Source organism: Vulpes vulpes, chromosome 14 (assembly GCF_048418805.1).
Source record: "Vulpes vulpes isolate BD-2025 chromosome 14, VulVul3, whole genome shotgun sequence".
Lineage (NCBI taxonomy): Eukaryota > Metazoa > Chordata > Mammalia > Carnivora > Canidae > Vulpes > Vulpes vulpes.
In genome coordinates, this window is record NC_132793.1 from 119455586 (window position 1) to 119474619 (window position 19034).

Consider the following 19034-nt stretch of genomic DNA (forward strand, 5'->3'; position numbering starts at 1 on the left):
ATAGCCTACCCAGCAATAGGACTTGCCTGTGTCCCTGGCCTGAACTGTCTTGTATTTGTTTTTAGTCACCCCTGTAGAGGACTCACGGGATCTCAAATGCCCAGGCTGTCATCAACTGGGTTCGTCCTGGGTGACTAATCCAGGGAGACATTCATGTCAGTGAAGAACCCATCTGCCTGAAGGTTAAAACAGAACAGGCACAATCTGTAGGCATCCTGGCCCTTGTTCACCATAAAGTATCTGGTTGGCAAAGAGATCACCTACTCCCCAGTCTGGAAGGACCCAGACTTGCTGCAGGAATCCAATTACTACCTGGCTTAATGAGCTCACTGGTCCAGTTGCTCTGGCCCAGGGAGCAATCCTGCCAACTTCCCGAAAGAAGCCACGTCTTCCAAAGCTGCATTCGGAGGTGCAATGGGGGAAAGGGAAAAAGTAGGACAATTTAACAAGAACTACAACCTGGACGCCTGGGTGGCTCAGTGGATGAGCATCTGCCTTCAGCTCAGGACATGATCCCAGGGTCCTGGGATCAAGTCCCACATCGGGCTCCCCCTACAGGGAGCCTGCTTCTCCCTCTGCCTGTGTCTCTGTCTCTCTCTGTGTCTCTCATGAATAAATAAATAAATAAACTTTAAAAAAAAAAAGAACTACAACCTTCAGTCAACATGAGATGTTTTGGATTCTGAAGACAGCTCTTTAGCATATCTGTAGTCCTGAACTGAAAGCAGACTGCAATGCAAGATGGTGAAATCCATGTGCGGGGGATCCTTTATGAAGAAGCTACAGAAGCTCCACAATGGTCCCTCTGGGCTAACACGGCCACCAGGGTGTCTCTGCCCCAAGTACTGGGTTATCTAAGGTTTGCAGGGTAGTCATGAGGTGGCTGCTGCAGAGAGTGGGGTGACACTAGTTAAGGACAGGGCGGATCCTACATGAGCAACAGAGACAACGGACCACCTCCCCCACTGGGGCCCCTCTTAGCACTGACATTATCATGATCTGTGAGACCAAAGGCCAAAAATCTATTGACCCACCCTGTGCCAGGCTCTGGGAATCCTACTGCAAATCAGATGGCATCTCAAGCTTCCTAAAACCTTCTGGAACCTTCTGCCTAGTGGGAGAGTCAGACAAGTCACAGACAGCTGCAATACCATGTCCAGGACAGTAAGCGGGGGATTCTTAGGGCAGCAGGAGCCCTGGGGACATGCCTGACCTGGCCTGAGGAAGGGGAACGAGAAGGGGGACAACAGGGAAGGTTTTCTGGAGGAAATAAAGCTAGTGATGGATTCTAAGCACAAGTGGAGGGTGTTCACTGGCTGGATGAGGACAGGAAAAGCGAACAGGCAAATCTATCAGAGGGAACAGCATGTGCAAAAAGCCTGGCTCAGTCAGAAACAGTGGACAGATGGTGTAGCTGGACACATGCCCTACTGAAGGCGTGGGATGAGAGAGGCAGGAGCAGGCCACGCCATGCTAGCAAAATTGAGATGAGCAGAAGCAGCTCCTTTGGTGCATTCTTCTGCTTCCTGGCTATTCCTGTCTTTATCCAATCCCAGTGACTTCATTCACTCAATTCGAACTTGTAGGGTAAGCAAACAGGTCTCTCCTGGGGGCCCAGCGAGAATGGAGGAAGTGACATCCAAGCTGGGCCATGGAGCAAGCAGGATGTCACAGGCAGAGGGAGATGGCATACAAGGATCTGGAAGAAAGAGCAGTGCTGAGCAGGGAGGTACAGCTCACTGGAGTAAATGATGGCAACAGAGCTGGGAGCACACCATGGGACCTTTGAATGCCCAGCTAAGGTCTGCACACTTTTCATATGCAATTAGTAACCATACAAGTAGCCAGAGCAGCCCCACCACTGCCATTTCTACCTGTGCAACCTCAGGTAACTCATTCACTCCACAACACTGAGGTGGTGCGGGCTGAGAAGGGCAGGAAAGGAAGATGCTCCCACCCTCCATAACCCACCTGAGGCTCATTTCTGCTGCTTCATGAGCATGTCCCACTCTCCACCTCCCACCCCAGCAGGCAGTACCATGCCAGGCACCTGAAGGCCGGCGTGCATGTGGAAAACAGGGACAATGCCAGGTGACCCCTGCAAAACCGAAACAAAGCCCTTCCCGGGCATCTCTCCATGTGGAGGGAGCACAAGCAGCTTGTGATAGGGACATGGTGGGTACCTCCCAGGATGCCAGAGCTCCCAGGGGTGAAGCGACTTGTCTCCCTAGTGGTTCCAGGCTGGATTGGGGATGAAATTCAGATTCCCTCCCAGGCCTGATAGGAAGCAGTGGAGATGGGTACAGAGTAGAGAAGATGCACACAATACCAGGGAGGTCGTGCCACACCCGGAGAAGCTGCCTTTGAAAAATCAAACCTGGCCATCAGCTGCCCTCCTCCAATCAGAGCTGGCCATAGGGAAGCTTCTAGGATAGACTCCTGCATTCGGTAGCCACGGGAAATGCACTGCACATGAGGTTGCAAATTCTTCAGAGGACAGCAGCAAAACCCTGATGTGGTTATTACATGTGCTGGGATTAAAAAGGCTAGAGCCATCATGTGGAGGTTTGCTGGGTAGAGTGACCCAGCGCTCTTGAGCCATTCCCAAGTAGTCATCTCTGCTGCCAGTTACAGAGAACCTGCTATGCACCGGGCTGGATGGAGAGCCATCCCTGCTGGCTCCCACCTCGAGACCAGCTCTCCTGGCAGGTATGATGTCCACGGCGCCTCCTTCCTTAGATTCTTCAGGAAAGCATCACAGTCTTAGTGACAGGGTTTGTGATTAATTTAGATTGTGTGGGTCCCTCCTTCCCCAGAATGAAAGCTGATGTGGGCTGAGACCTTGCCACACCTCCTCTTCATGGGGCCCTCGTTCCTTCCAGGGACACACAGGAAGCCCTCAAATATGCACTGTCATTGCTTGTCATCAGACTGAGCTTCTTGTTTACAAAGGAGGAAACGGAAGCACAATGGAATTTAATTAACCTGCCTAGGGCCACGCACTTCATAGAAGGCAGAGCTGCAGCCCCCCAGAACCTGGCCCCTGCTCCCAAGGACGTGAACCTCTAAAGCAGCACTGCCCAAAAGAAAGACAATGTGAGCCCCACCCGCAATGTTTAATTCTCTAGTTGCCACATTAAAAACAAAAAGAAACAAGTGAAATGAATTTTAATAATACATTTCATTTGGCCCAACAGATCCAAAATAGCATTTCAATGTGTAATCAATGTTAACATTTTTCCTGAGATCTTTTTCACTCTCCTGATGACACAGTCTTAGAAATCGAGTGTGTATTTTTTTTACTCACCACCCCAGGTCAATTCAGAAGAGCCACATTTCAGGGCTCAAAGGCACTGAGCAATGGCGAGTGCCAGGAGCTCAGCTTTAGGAGTCCCTACCCACCTCCGGGCGAGCAAGTATATACATCACCCAGCACATGGAGACTCATCCACAATCGCTATGACCACATCTCCAACTACCACCAGCAGCAGCACCAGTTACAAACACCTACTGCACACCAACACGGCTCTGGGCGGTCTGCACAGGTTATTCTGACCTGCGCACCAGGGCTAGGGACACTGGATGGCCTTCCTATTGACCGAAAAAGGGAGTGAGGCTCAGAATGATTAGGAGATGTGCTCTAGGTCACGGAGCTAACAAGGTGCAATCAGGTAGTTAAGTTACATCTGACTCCAAGCAACAGCAGCGATTATTTATTGAGCACCTACTGTGTGCCAATACCCTGTGTTGAAAGATGAGCACAAACATGCCAGGCAAGGTCCCTGCCCTCCTGGTGCTTTTGCCCTGGCTTATGGGGATGGAGGAATGATGATAAACGGGAAAAACCCCTTCAGATGGTGATGATTTCAGAAGAAAAAAGAATGCAGTAGAAAAGAATAACAGCAGAAGGTAGATAACAGGTATCTACCTACAGTGGACAGGGAAGACCTCTGGGGGGACGGGAAATTCAAGCCGAGATGTGAAGCATGAGAAGACCATGGTTCGGGTGAGGACAGGGAAGAGTGTGCCAGACATCAAGCAGCAAACACAAACCTTGGTGCAGGAAGAGTCCAGCGTGTTCCAGGAGCCAACAGAAAGGCAGCCGGGCTCCCATGCCAGCAGCCTCTCTGGAGCAACCAGGTTGGCCCCCATGCCATTCCTCCTGCCTCAGGGCACTCCCATGCCCCGGCTTGGAAAACGAGAAGCCAAGAAATCATTCTCCAGATGTCAAGAACAAGTCCAGGCTGGAGGCTCCCAGCACAGTGCCTGGCATGAAGTGCAATCCAGGAGCATGGGCTGAGTGGCTGAATGATGGACTGGCAGTGAGAAGACAAGAGTGGAAGTGCCAGAACAGAACCTAGGCAGGACAGATCCCAGGAACAACATTTTAACTCCGTAAGCCTTGCTTCAAACCCTAGGTACACTAGCCAAAAAGTGGAAGCCACCCAAACATCCATCAACAGATGAATAGATAATATAAAGCGATCTATCCACACGACGAAATATTACTCACCCATAAAAAAGGACCGAGGCACTGACACCCATTACAACCTGGATGAACCTTCAGGGCATTATGCTGTCGCAAAAGGCCACACGTAATAGGATTCTATCAACACGAAATGTCCAGAATGGGCAAATCCTTAGAGATGCAATGCAGACCAGTGGTTGCCAGGGGCTGATGGAGGGGAGGATGGGGAGTAAGTGCTTAATGGATACAGGCCTTTCATTGCAAGAGATGAAAATGTTTTGGAACTAGAGACAGACAGCAGTTACATAACTTTGCAAATGTACTAAATGCCACTGAATGGTACACTTGAAAATAGTTTGTCTTATGTGAATTGCACCTCAATTTTTAAAAAGCAAGGGTAGAGGGGCAGAGAGGGAGGGAACTGTTTCACCAGAGAATCTAGGCTGTGACCCCGTTGAATAAAACCCCATGTCTCAGCAAGCAGAAAGGACTGACCCGCATCCAGAAGCAACAGGATACAATGGGAATGGGGGTGGGGGGACAGGGGCTCCCAAGGCTAGGAGAAGTAGAAAGCCACTTCACCAGATCACTCCTCGCCTCCACTCCCATAGTTTGTGAGCCTCGCAGGCTGCTGGCACCCCTCGGAGGTATGTCCCACCCCTCGAACTGAGGAAGGGACCAGGGGCTAGTCCAAGGCCCCCAAATCAGAATGCAGCCAAGGTGGAGGCACTGGGGCCAGCAGGCTGAGCCAGCGCGTTCCCTGACCTGGCACACACAAGGGCATTACTGCCACATGGGCAGCCCTTGGCAGTCTCAGGATGGCATACAGGACCTCCTTTCATTCCCTAGCATGGCCCTGCAGCCAAGTCTGGGCCATTGGGTAGAAAGGACAGCAGGAGGCCGCATCCACACAGCATCTGGGTCCTCTCAGGTCCAGGCAGGGACTTCAGGGCATGTGCTAGGTCCTGAGGATACTTCCAGGGCCTGGAAAGGATCAAGGGGACACCATAGGCCTCACAGAGAAACAGACCTAACACCCCATTAGGGTCTGGCTGCTCGAGGGAACACAGTCATAGCTACTGCCCACCACAGGAGGCTGGGCCTTCACCTCTGTTTAGTTTATCCCCATGCCCATGTGACCTGCAGGGACAGGGACTGGGGCTGTCCGTTTTACAAATGAGGACACTGACTTGTAAGGGGTTCAGAGAAGTACACAGGCTCGTCCACCATCAGCTGGCAAATGGCAGAGCCAGCATTCAAACCCAAAGCTGCCGTCAAAGCCTCCCATGCCAAATGATGATGCCACCACCATTTGCTTTTTTCCTACAAAACTCATACAAGGCAGTATGGGGTCATGGTAAGATCATGGACTGCCAGTCTGGGATGATGGGAACATTCTGGACTTGATGGGGACGGCTGCACAACAATATGAACATACCACCACTGACTCGTACACTTAAATATAATTAATGTGATCATCATTATTAAATAGTACATATATATTTAACACAAAGATATTTTAAGAAATTATCAGGAATCAGGTCATTAAGGAATTGTCCATAGGGGCACCTGGGTGGCTTAGTTTGGTTAGGCATCCAACTCTTGATTTTGGCTCAGGTCATGATCTCAAAGTCGTGGGATGGAGCCCCTTGATGGGTGTAGAGATTACTTAAATAAATTTTGAAAAAGAAAAACAGCTATAGGAGCACCAGGGTGGCTCAGTGGTTGAGTGTCTGCCTTTGGCTCAGGGCGTGATTCCAGGGTCCTGGGATCGAGTCCCACATCGGGCTCACTGCAGGGAGCCTGCTTCTCCCTCTGCCTATGTCTCTGCCTCTCTCTGTGTCCCTCATGAACAAATAAATAAATAAAATATTTTTAAAAATGAAATAAAATAAATCTTTAAAGAAAGAAATTGTAAATAAGTTTTTAAAAATAGATAACATACAGACTATATTCTCTAAACATGGTAAAATTCAATTAGGAGCTAATAAAAAATATGTCCCCCCCAAAAAATTATAATGTAGCCTGCTTGGGTGCAGACCCTGCTCCCCCACGTACCAGCTCTGTGGCCCTGTGGCAGGCTTCAGAGGCTGTCTGTACCCATCTATAAAGTGAGAAACACAAGGCACCTCCCTCTGAGCTTGTGTCCAAAACCGAATGAACTCAAATCAGGGACAGCACAGACCAGGAGACAGCAAACTCAAGCTGCAAAGGGCCAGGTAGTGCTTCTGGCTTTACAGGTGATGGCAACAGCTGCGCAACTCTGTCAACAGAGCAGGGAAGCAGACACAGACAACAGGTGCACAAATGGGCGTGGCTCAGTGCTAATAAAACTTTATTTACAGAAGCAGACGGGGCTAATAGGGCCACAGCTTGCCAACGACGGCATGCACCCCAGCCCCTGGTGGGTGCTTAACAAGTATTAACTGTTACAATTAAGAAAAAAAAAATGGCATTTATCTCAATTAATTTCTAAAGATGAATGAGAGGTAAAATATTTCCTGTCGCAGTTCCAAAAATAAATAGTAATACCGAAGGCGAAAGGAGAGCCTCAGTCCCTGCTGGGGAGGGGGCCTCACCCTCACTCTGCTACTTTCGGGCCATTCTGGACCAGCCTCCCACCTCGCACAGGAGTGGCTTCTAGCCCCTGCCTCACAGCCTCAGGCTCTCAGGCCCTCTCCTTGCTCGTGCCCTCCCCGCAGCTGGCCCATAGTCCCTGGGCTGCCCACCTGGCCTTAGAAAGGCCAGAGCAAAGAAAACATTTGCTGACAGTATTCTGGGCTAGAGTGACAATGACAAGCAAGGTCCCACTGCTGGCCTGCCCTGGAGTCCTTTCCTGAGCCTCAGATCACAGCAACACTAATGGCTTCTGGCTTCAAGGTAACCTATTTCGATGTAAAGCCCCGAGAAGCCTCCTCTGATTGATTCCTCACATGGGTCCTGTAAGAAGGTCGACGCTGCTTTACAGGGATCAGCGTGTTCCATGGAGCAACCCCTAGGATCTGGAGCGTGGGACCCCCGCTGGTGAGTTCCGCCTCCACCTCCACCTCCAGGCTCAGCCCCTGCCTGTCAGGTGCTCACATAATCTTTCCCTAGAGAGGTGCTGTGCAGCTTCCGTGAGATAATTCACAGCAGGAGGGGGAGTTTAAGCAACGATAGCTATACTCCTCCCATGAGCATCACAAGAAAAGGAACCGGGCTACAGACGGTTAAGAGATTTGCCCAGGGTGGCACAGCCAGGAGGGTCCCAGCTGGTCCTTGATGCACCCCCTCCTCTGACCTGGCCCTGTCCTGTCCCAGCTCTGCTCACCTAGCTGGTGCTGATGATTTGTTCTTTTAGGGGTGTAAGAGTCTTCCTAGGAACTGAGCGGAAATCACTGTAAACACTGAGCAGGAAAGCAGCCCAGATGACAGAAGCATCAAAGGAGCTGCTCAGGCCGAGTGGGTGGCCTTGACTGTGCATACTATAAACTCAGGACTCCTGCCCGCGCCCTCGACATCTCCTCACACGGGTGTGCACTCACTCCCATCAGCCAACAGGTACCCACTCCCTTCATCTTTCACTCCCATTGATTGAATATTTAGCTTATTGGCCTGATGTTGTTAGCTAGGGAAGGAGGCGCTCGGAGGGCCTCTAAATGGGGTGGGTGCTCTGGGACAAAACCAAAGGATGAATTTTTTAACCATAAGCTCCCTCACCATCACCACTTAGGAAGTGATGCCCGTGCCCAGAGACCACACTTTGGTCCCCATACCAGCCCAGCCAGAGGGACCCCTGCCCCAATTTTGTACAGGAAATGGAGGCTCAGAAAAGTTAATCCTGTTGTCTGACATCACACAGCCTTAAGGACCAGGACAAAGGTGAATCGATTTCAGAAGCCCTACAAGGCGACTCAAATCCCCCCAAGAGACCAAGCGAGGAGAACCAGAACCCAGTGCAGTCGTCCCCAGTCTTTCTGAGGGAGGCACCCCGTGTTAGTTACAAAGTCACAGCTGAGTGAAGGGCAGGGCCCCAATGGAAACCAGGCAGTCTGGCTCCAGAGCCTGCAGGGAGGCAGGTCCCATTCCCAGGGACTTCAGCAAACAGCTCCAGCACAAGTGGCAATGGCTGCTGGCATGTGTCTGGCTTAGCCACGGTTGCTTATGCCACTCCTCTCCTGGCCCCAACCTACCGTCTACGCTAAGAGAGCGGGGACCTCCATCCTGCTTCCTCAGCATGAAACCTGCCAGTCAGACCTGCGGAGAGACCATCAAGCTCTGTCCCCCGCTATGCACGTCCCTCTCACAGCGCTGACATGATGGGTGCCAGCGTAACTAGCTCTCCAGGAAGGTGGAGCCCCCATCCAAGCAGGGCTGCCCCTCAGACCTCATCGTGTCCCCACTCTCTGGTGCGCAAGGTTTGCTTAAGGAAAAATGTCACACATCTTCAACTGTATATGGAAATATGTTCTAAAAGGGCACAGGTGAGAGAACCCACAATCTGTACAGCAAAGTGAAGAAACACCAGCAAACTGAAACAGGAGACCTGGGCCTTCATGTATGAATAGGAGTTCTCCAGGCAGACGAGAGAGGAGGACATTGCCCAAAGAAACCAAAACCCAAAACCCAAACCAAACAGAAGCACGGTATGTGGGGAGAAGCCTGCGTGTGAAGACATGTCCAGGGAACACAGAGGTGGCACATGTGGCAGGGACAGAGTTGGGCCAGGGAAGCCAGGATGTGGGGAACATGGGAGGTCACAGAGGCAGCAGGAGCTAAGGATGGATTCTGAAGGACAGCGGCAACGTTCACATTTGTTGGGGCCACACTCAGACCCTTTGAGGGATTCCTCACTGGGAAAAGTCTCCTCAAGGTGGGAGTTACCCCCAGCTCCGGAGACATGCTCGGCATTACAGACCTCGTGCAAGAGTCCCAACAGCCATCATCCACGGTCAAGAAGACCTTTCTGAGAGCAGCGGATCTGGGAGTTGCCCTGCTGGGCAAGCAAATGACAGGGGTCCTGACCATCCCATATGCCATCCCAAACCTCCTTGCCCACCTGGGCTCATGGCAGTGCCACCCACCCACCCGAGGTCTGGAGGAGAAACCAGCTCCTCCACAGACTCACCCTAGGCCAGGGGGTCACTCAGTGGGGAAGGGCCCCCCTCACGTGGGATGTTTACTGTGAGCAGAGCCCTGTGTGAGGGGCTGAGGCTCCACTCGCCCTTCTACATCTCCTAGTCTGGCCTGGGAGGCTGAGGCATCAGACACGACAGCGTGTCCCACCCCACCATCCAGGGAAGCTCCGGCGGGGCAGGGGTTCTCCTTGACCTTGCTGGAGAAGGAGCTGGCCAGTTGAAGGAAGGGCGTTCCCAGAGAGGGAACAGCACAGCAGAGGCCAAGGACAGTGCGCCTCCCCGTGTGCGCGAAAGGGGTGGGGGCGGCGGAGGACCAGCCGTTAGATACCGTATCTCTGGCGTCTGAAGAGCCGGGCAGAGGCTGGCAGAGAGCCCAGGCCGGCCAAGCCATCAGTAAAAGGCAGACTAGGGTGTGTGGGGACGGGGTGGGGGGGGGGGGTCGGGGCGGGGGCGGCTTCGATGGCGAAAGACTCAAGCCCGGCAATTGGCCTCCATAGGGAGGGTGAGGCCAGATCCTCACGAGCCCGCAGCAGGGAGGGGGGGTGAGGGGGTGAGGGGGTGAGGGGGCAGCCGGCTGGGGATGAGGATGAGGGCACAGCGCGCTAACGCAGGCCCACAGCCCGGGCCTGAACGCAGGGCGCCCCGCAAGGTGCCCGGCCCGCGGAGCCAATCCCTGCGCGCCATCCCCGAGGCTGCGTGCGCCCAGGGCGCGCCGGCGGGGCAGCAGGGTGGGTACCAGCCTTTCTTCCCAGCGCTTCAGCCTCCTCCCCGCGCCCACGTGGGCGGAGCCGCGCGGGGGGGTGCGGGGCAGGGGCCGCCGCGGCGGGTGCGGTGCGCGGGGCGGGGGTGCGGGGGTGCGGGCGGGGCGGCCTCGCCCTCCAGGCCCCCCGCCGCCCCGCAGCGGCCCGCGGCTCCCGCCTCTGTGCCACCTCGCCCGGGACCTGGGGGGACCCTGACTTACTCAGTGGGCTGGACTCGGAGGGCACCGGTCGGCCACGCCCCCCGCGCCACTCCCTGGGGCTGCCGGTGGGTCCCCTCCCCCTCCTCGGATCTGGGGCGGAATGGGGAGAGGAGTGGAAATGGGGGTGGCGTGAGGGAGAGAGGGGGCTGGGGGGCGGAACGGGGAAGGGGCCTACGGAGGGAGGCGACGCAGAGTCCTCCTGCTGGGAGCCGCCGAGGGGGGATTTGGAGGGAATGGGGGATGGGAGCGGAAGGGTGGAGGACCACGGAGGTGAGACCCGAGAGTGGCAGGGCATCTGGAGGGGCGCGAAGGCTGGGGAGGGTGGGTGGGCGATGGGGCGGGACGGCGCCGGTCCCCGCGTCCCCTGCCGCGGGGTCCGCCCATCAGCCGGTGCACGGGTCCCCTCCGGCCAGGGCGCGCCCCCCCTCCCCCCACGGCGCACCTGTACCCACCTGCTCGGCGCTCGGGCCCGAGCCGGGCAGCAGCTGCGAACGTAGCGAGCGCAGCCCCGCGCCGCATCCTCCGGCCGCCCACTCCCCGCCCCGAGCTTACGCTGCCACCGCCCCCGCCTTAAAAAGGACAAAACGGAACAGAAAAAGGTTGCGTGCAAAAAAATAAAGAAAGAAAAAAAGAAAAAAAATCGTAAGAAGCCAACGAGGAAGATGGGCAGATGCGCGCGCGGCTCGGCGGGGCGGGGGTCGAGGTGCGGCGGCACCGGGGACCGCGCTCGGGGCAGCCGGCAGGCGCGTGCCGCACGCTCCCGGCTGCAGCTCCTGCGATCGCCCGGCGCCCGGTTCCCGGCGCGGCCCCGCCCCTCCCCGGGCCGCCCCTCCGATTGGCCCGTGCCCCTGCCAGTCAGGGGGAAGGCGCTGCGCTCGCCCCGCCCCCGCCCCGGGCCGAGGCCGGGAGCGGTTCGGCGGCCGCCAGAGGAGGTGCGGGGAGGCCCGAGCGTGCGCACTTGGCCCCGCGGCCCGCGCGGGGGAAGGCTGGGGTCTCGCGGCGGAGCGCCCCGGGTCGGCGGGGGCGCGGCGCCCGCTGGGTCGGAGCTGCCCTGGGGATTGCTTGCGGGCTCCGGTAAGGGCTGAAGGCCCCGGAGGCTCATCCTCGCCTTCACCTGGGACTGAGGCCATCCTAGGCCATCGGTGGGCGGGGAGACCCCACTGCCCACCGTCCCGGATTTCCCCCTTTGTGCCGATGGAGATCTCAGGGTCACAGGTGAAAGGCAATATTGTAAGTGACACAGCTAGCAAGTGGCAGAGCCAGGAGTCTTTAGGCCTGAGCCCAGAGCCTCACCACTAGGCAAAAAATCACCATCACCATAAAATAGTGGAAGGATGTGATAGATGGTCGGTCGAGGCTGGACGGGAGGGTAAGATTTAACGAGGCAAAGGTCCATCCATTCAGTCCCGTTCCGCAAATATTTTTGGACACCCACTACGTACCAGGGAGCCGTTAAGATCTAGATAGAGGGCAGTGAACAGAAGGAAGGCCCCTGCCCTCCTGGAGCTTAGATTCCAGCAAAGAAAAGGGGAGAGCATTCGCATTAAGCATGGCTAAGCAGCTTGATTTGGAAGAAAATGCGACATATTTGAGAATCTAAAGAAGGAGGGGCACCTCTGGGCTACAGAGAGGTGAGTAGGAGAATGGTGGGATGAGGATGGGCAGGTGGGCAGAGGCCAGGGCGTAAGATCTGTAGGCTGTGGGAAAGACTTTGGGATTGACCCTGAGGCTGTCTCACCAGGGAGGGGGGTCTGTGGGACCACTGTGAGATTTGCATATTACACACGTCCTGGTCTGCTGCCCCGCCTCTCAGCTCTGCAGTGAATGCACCCCTACTTGCCACAGCGTGGACACTACCCAGCCAAGACACAGGTACCACCACTTTGTCCCCGCTAGGGATGAGGAGGCCCCGGGGCCCAGGACACACAGCAGGCAGTAATGTGGGAACAAAGAGTCTGGCTGTCCCCGGAGCAGCTTTCAGGTATCCTGGGACTTGCGGTATGGTGAGCCCGAGGCCTCAAAGTCCCCGGGAGGCATGTTTCAGCCCAGCATGAGGACAAGCATTCTTATGAGAAATGCTGTTCCCTGAGAAGTTGTGAGCTCCCATCCCCTTGACAAGCCGTCCACGTGTGAGGGTCTTGGGGAAGGAGCTCCTGTGGCTTTCCAGATGGGGAGCAGAGCAGCAGGTACTGCCCACTAACCTGCCTCTGCTGGGGCCAGGCTCTCTGGGGCAGGGAGTGGGGGATCCCAGTTTGGCCACTTACTAGCTGGTGGCCTCAGGCAAATTACTGACTTTTGCTTGCATCAGTGTCCTTATCTGTAAAATGGACCTTAAAATAGTAATGATCTCATGGGTTTGGGTGGGGATTAAATGAGTTGATATGTAAGGATCTGTTTACTTTCTGAAGGCCGCCATCATAAATTACCACAGACCCGAAGGCTTAAAACAACAGAAATGTGTGCTCTCATGATATTGTAGGGTGAAAGTCCCAAGTCCAGCGATTAGCAGGGGCATATTCCCTCTAGAAGCTCTCAGGGGAAATTCCTTCCTGTTTCTCTCAGCACTAGGGGGCTCCAGGTGTTTCTGGGCTTATGACCACATCACTTAAATCTCTGCCTCTGCCTTCACATGGCCTTCTCCTCTGTCTATGCCTCCTCTTTTATTTATTTGTTTGTTTGTTTATTTTTAAGGTTCTCTTTTATTCATGAGAGACACACAGAGAGAGGCAGAGGGAGAAGCAGGCTCCCTGCGGAGAGCCCAGTGCAGGACTCGATCCCAGGACCTGGGGATCACAACCTGAGCCAAAGGCAGATGTTCAACCACTGAGCCACGCAGGCGTCCCTGATTATTTTTGAGAGAGAGTGTGAGTGGAGGATGGGGCAGAGAGGGAGAAAGAGAATCCCAAGCAGCCTCCACACCCAGCATGGAGCCCGACATGGGGCTCGATCTCACAACCCTGAAATCATGACCTGAGCCGAAATCGAGTCAGACACTAAACCGACTGAGCCACCCAGGCTCTCCTACACCTCCTCTTTTATAAAGAGGCAGGTCATTGGATATAGGACCCATTGAGCTAACCCAGGATTATCTCACCTCAAGATCCTTAACTTAATCACATCCACAAAGACGCTTTTTCCAAATAAGACCACATTTTCAGGTTCCAGGATGTTATTGTAAATTATAGAATTATAGAACTACAATCATGAGCGTTCCTAAGGAGGGTAAAAGGATACTAGGAGATCACATCATGTGGAATTCGGCTTGGTCTGAGGGCCTGAGAGTTTTCCCTGAGGAAGTCAACCTTAAGTATCAGCTACCTAGATGAAGAAGAGAGAATATTTCAGAGAGAGCAAGCAGTAGCACGAAGACACTGAGTTAGGGCTTAACCTTCCAGTGGGAAGGGAGCCATGAAGGCTTCTTGAGGAAGGGCATGAGTGACAAGATTTGAGGAGGCACGTGCAGAAGGGCAGGCTGGCCCCACCAGCACCATCAGTGATTCCACAGACATACATGGGCATCCATTGTGCACTGGTGCTTTGCCAGGCAGCAGGGACATGGCCAGGAAACCACTCGTCTCTGCCTAGTGGCTCATGGATCAGTGGGAGAGACCAGAGTGGATCATTATGATGAGGTAGTCCAGGTAATAGCAGAATGGGGAAGGAACTCCTAGGGCCACTTCAGGGAGTCAGGAGAGGCTTCCTGGAGGAGGAGACATGTTTACTGAGGTTGGAGAAGGCAGGGAGGAAGCAGGCCTTCCAGGCAACCGGAACAGCAGATACAGAGGAGCCCTGGATGCCTGAAAACTGAGACATGGATTTCAGGCCTGCTGCCATATGGGGAGCACATGAGATTAAGAGGCTGGCAAGACCCGATCACAAGGACTTCCGGTCATTAAGGTATTTGGGACAGGCCATGATGCCGCTGGAGTTGGCTGGTAGACTCTTGCATTTGCATGGAGGCTGAGTAGGAAGGTAGAGGAGAGAGACTATTGAGTTGGTTGAGATGAGGGAGGTTGAAGGTCAGAACCAAGGCAGTTTGTGCTATGGTCCCAGGAGGACAGGTCAGGACTGTCTGAGTAGCACCTCCACCCCCGACTGGGTGGTTAAAACTGACCCAACTTATAAGACTTGCCTTCTGGGTGCTGTGCTGTGCTGGGGGAGGGTAGTAATAATAACGAGCTGGCCATGCTTGCTCTAAACAGATACTGATGCGGGCATTCTGTGAGCGTTAGCCTATTTCATCAGCCGGCCTCGGTAGAGAGAGGTTAGGCACCTTGCCCAAGATCACACAGCCAACAGAGCCAGAATGCAGAGCCTGGCAGCCTGGCACTATCTGAGCTTCATATTTAAAACCCCTCCTTCTAGGGACACCTGAGTGGCTCAGTGGTTGAGTATCTGCCTTTGGCTCAGGGCATGATCCTGGAGTCCCAGGATCGAGTCCTGCATCGGGCTCCCTGCGTGGAGCTTGCTTCTGTCTCTGCCAGTGTCTCTGCCTCTCTCTGTGTCTCTCATGAATAAATAAAATCTTTTAAAAAACAATCCCTCCTTCTCCTTAGAAACTGAGAAATGTAGAAGTTCAACAACTTACCTAAGGTCACCTGCTGGTCAGTGGCTGAGTTGGGACTGACACCAGCCATCTGGGATCCCACAGTGGCAGATGCCACTATGGTACTGGGCATCTCCTAAGTAGCAGAAAACCAGCCTGCTGCTGGTGAGGTGCACGGGAAAGCTCTGGGCATCCCCCTGAGGCCCAGGGGGACAGGCAAACCAAGTGCTGGGCAAGGGGTGGGGAGTACCAGGCTCTGCAGCGGGCTCAGCCACAAATTAGTTGTGTCCCTGGGACAAGTCCCATCACTACTCTGAGCCTTGGTCTCCGGTCTCCTCCCTGCCAAACAGAAATGGTGCCACACCTCACACCTGCTGGATGCTCTGGGATGTGAGTCCTGGTTCCACCATTTGCTCCCAGTGTCACCATCTGAGCGATGGGAAGAATGGAACCTGCTTCACAGGCTGGCTAGGCTGTTGAGATGGGGCCCACCTAAAGCAGCTGGGCTGTTAGTGCGTGCCCCGGGTGAACACTGCTGGCATTCGTAAGGGAGAGCTTACCTCCCTCCACCCCTGCAAGCATTGTCTGTCTCCTGTTCTGGATGAGACAACGGAGACTCAGACAAAAGGATCTGGAAACTCCAGCCGGGTCTCCAACCCCATGCCTGTGCTGCCCCACAGTTTACTTTTAGATCCCAAAGGAGGAGGATGGGAATTGTGCTGAGTTAAACAGCTGTATGATTCCATTTATAGAGCTGTATCAAAATGACAGAATTATAGGAAGAGAGGACTGATTCATGGTACCAGGAGTGGGGGAGAAGGAGGGAGGCGGCTGTGGCTGCAAAGGGATAGCAGGAGGGGTCCTCGGGGGGAACCAGTCTGTGTCCTACCTGTGGTGGTGCACACAGTGGTCTACACATGTGCACACACATGCCATGAGTTCAGGTAAAGCCACGAAAACCTGAAAAAGGTGGGTGGATCTTATGTGTGTTAGCTGCCCGGGTTGTGACATTGGACTATCGATTTGCAAGGTGTTACCCTTGGGGGAAACCAGGTGAAGGGTACACTGGCTCTCTGTCTATTGTTACTTACAACTGCATGTGAGTGTCCAATTACCTCAGTACAAAAAGTTTTTAAAGACAGTGGTGACCGTGAAGGTGGCTAGCTGCCCCAGGCTCCTGCACTGGACAGGGCTCTTCCCAGGGCACTGGCGGGGGCGGTCACCGAGGGCCTACAGACTTTCCCCCAGAAGCAAGGTGGAGCAGCCATGAGGGGTAGGAGGCAGGCAGAGCGCCCAAGTTCTCCAGGAGAACTGTCCCTGCAGGAGAGTCTGGCCTCCTGGGACACAGGGTCCCCATGCGGGACACGTTCCTTCCTCTCCCCTCCACCTTTCAATGAAAACAGCTTTCTGTGGGCTATTTCTGGTTCTATGAATAATACATGCTTATTGTAAAGAATTCAGACAGGCAGATAGAAAGAAGGTGACCTTGAATCTCGCCACACCAGGGTGACCCCCACGTGCACTGGGGTGACCAGGCCTCCAAGGCTCTCTTCATCTACACGAATGGGCACAATCACAGCATGATGTTTTCACCAGGGATGCCTCCCCCTCCCCATTCCCATATCACCCCACCCCAATCAGGTAGCCCATGATAACAAGCTCGCTTGTTTTGTTTCACATTTTCCTCTGCAGACATATGTAAGTATGTACTCTACACACACCCCATACAGGGGGTTGGGGGCCATTGTTTTACAAAAGGAATCCATCCTAATCACATTTATCTGCTTCTTACTCTTCACGCTCCCCAACACCTTCTAGAATATCTGCCAGCATTTAGAGGGAACTAGCTTCATTCTTTTGAAGGGCTGATGACACCCCACGATGTGGCATCCTCTTTGCCCTCACCAGCTGAGAACAATGGGCAGTAAATATCCTGGCCAGTAGCAGTATTTTTATTTCCGCAGATGGATTCTCGGGGCGGGGGGTGGAGGGGGGGTGTGGAATTGCTGATTTGAAGGCATAAACTTTTATTTTAATCAATGCTGACAGCTTACCTTCCCAGGACTCTGTGACACGTCACCCTTCTGCCTCAATGCACAAATTTCCCATCATCAGCCGATGCCACGGCACTGGGGATGTTGCCGCCCTGATGGGTGTGAAGTGATATGTCCTTGTGATTTTAGTATGCATTTCCCTGCCTTCTGGGGAACTGAGGAGAACTTGAATATATAGGTGCTTTTTGATGTGCTCTTTTAAGAATTGTCTTCATACCCCTCATCCATTTTTAGCTGGGGATTTTTCTTTTGTCCATTTGTTGGGAAGAGTTCCAGGTTGTTTGTTTTTTTTTTTGTTTTTTTTTTATTGAAGTATAGTTGACATACAATGTCCTCTAAGTGTCAGGTGTATAACCTAGCAATCCGGCAATTCTATACATTAGTCAGTGCTCCCCACCATGAGTGTAGTCTCCATCTGGCACCCCGCAACATTGTCACAGGATTACTATGTTCCCTGTGCTCTGTACTTTCCATCCTTGCAACTTATTTATTTTATAACTGGAAGCTTGCACCTCTTAGTCCTCTTCACCTGCTTCTTCCATCACTCCCTCCCCTCTGCAAACTGTATTTATAAAACCCTGTTTATTGTCAGGATTGTTCTCCATATTTATGAGTCTGCTTTCTTTTGTCTATTTTTATGATTTTATTTTTTATTTGAGAGAGAGAGAGACAGATAGAGTGAGAGAGAGCAGGAGCAAGGAGGAGAGGGAGAAGCAGGCTCCCTGCTGGGCAGGGAGCCCTATGTGGGAGCGGGGAGCCCAAGGCCAGGCTGGATCCCAAGATCCTGGGATCACCACCTGTCCAGAAGGCAAGTGCTTAACCAACTGAGCCACCCAGGCCGCTCTCTTTTGTCCATTTTTATGTATTCTCAGCAAAGCAGACACTCCTCTGCTGGTTCTCAGGGTTCGAGCACTTTTTCCAGATCTTGCATTCACCTCTTGATTTTGCTCGTGGCATCTTTGGCTACATAGCAACTTCCTTGAATAGTCAAATATGTAGATAGATCCGTCACTTTCTTTTTCTTTTTAATATAGCTTCTGAGTTTCCTTCTTGGTTAGACGGTCTCCATGGCACCTAGACAGTACATGTAGCCTAAATTTTCCTACAAGGACAGGAAAACTCGGACAACCGTTATGTATGTTTATTCACAGTTCAAAAAACAAGAATGTGATCTGGCTAGCAAATGTGACCTTATAAAATACGTTTAAATAGAGAAATTTCCAATTATTGAAAAATATTTTTAGTATAAAATATTTCAAGAATGCCAAGTAATGTATATAACATATGTATTTTCCAAAGCCCAGGAAAAGGGGTTTCCAAAAATGTCAGCTGCGTTTCTATGCTGCCTCAAAAAAAAAAAAAAAAAAGAAAAGAAAAAGAAAAAGAAAAAGAAAAAGACATACACACACACACACACACACACACACACAAAGACAGTGAAATTATACCTGCACAAAAGCCCCATAGGGATCTGAGAGAGCTCCAGCTGATTGTAGCTCCCTCACACCTTTTTGAAAACAGGGTCAGGAGGCTAGACAGAGGACAGAATTCCATCAGTAATTGTTAAAATAGGAATTTGCATTGCCATCAGATTCATTACTTCAAGATTTTGCTGTTTGTTATCGTTTTCCTAATTTCCTCTGCAAGGTAGCCTATATATATATATATATTCCCCACATTTACTTGTTACTTCACACTGACTTTTAAAAATTCATCCATTTTGATACACATGGCTGAACTGTGAATAGACATCCTGGCGATTTTTTTTTTATTTAAATAGCACAGCCACAGACATTTACATCCATATCTTCTGATGCACATAGATGAGAAGTTTCTCCATCTGGGCTTCTCAACAGCAGAACTAGGATTGTTCTTTGTAGAGGGGGCT

General features: G+C 52.8%; 1 protein-coding gene across 5 annotated transcripts in view; it reads right to left on the reverse strand.

Moving 5' to 3' along the window:
• Nucleotides 1-11356, reverse strand: part of JAKMIP1 (janus kinase and microtubule interacting protein 1) — a 142161-nt gene extending 130805 nt beyond the window's left edge. For 2 of the 5 annotated variants that reach the window (XM_072737805.1, XM_072737809.1), the window contains exon 1: nt 10999-11346. The gene's annotated coding sequence lies outside the window, so the exon portion shown is untranslated. Of the gene's footprint in view, nt 1-10998 lie in introns of all 5 variants that reach the window. The other 3 variants (XM_072737806.1, XM_072737808.1, XM_072737807.1) reach the window with 2 other exon arrangements.
• Nucleotides 11357-19034: the final 7678 nt, after the last annotated feature.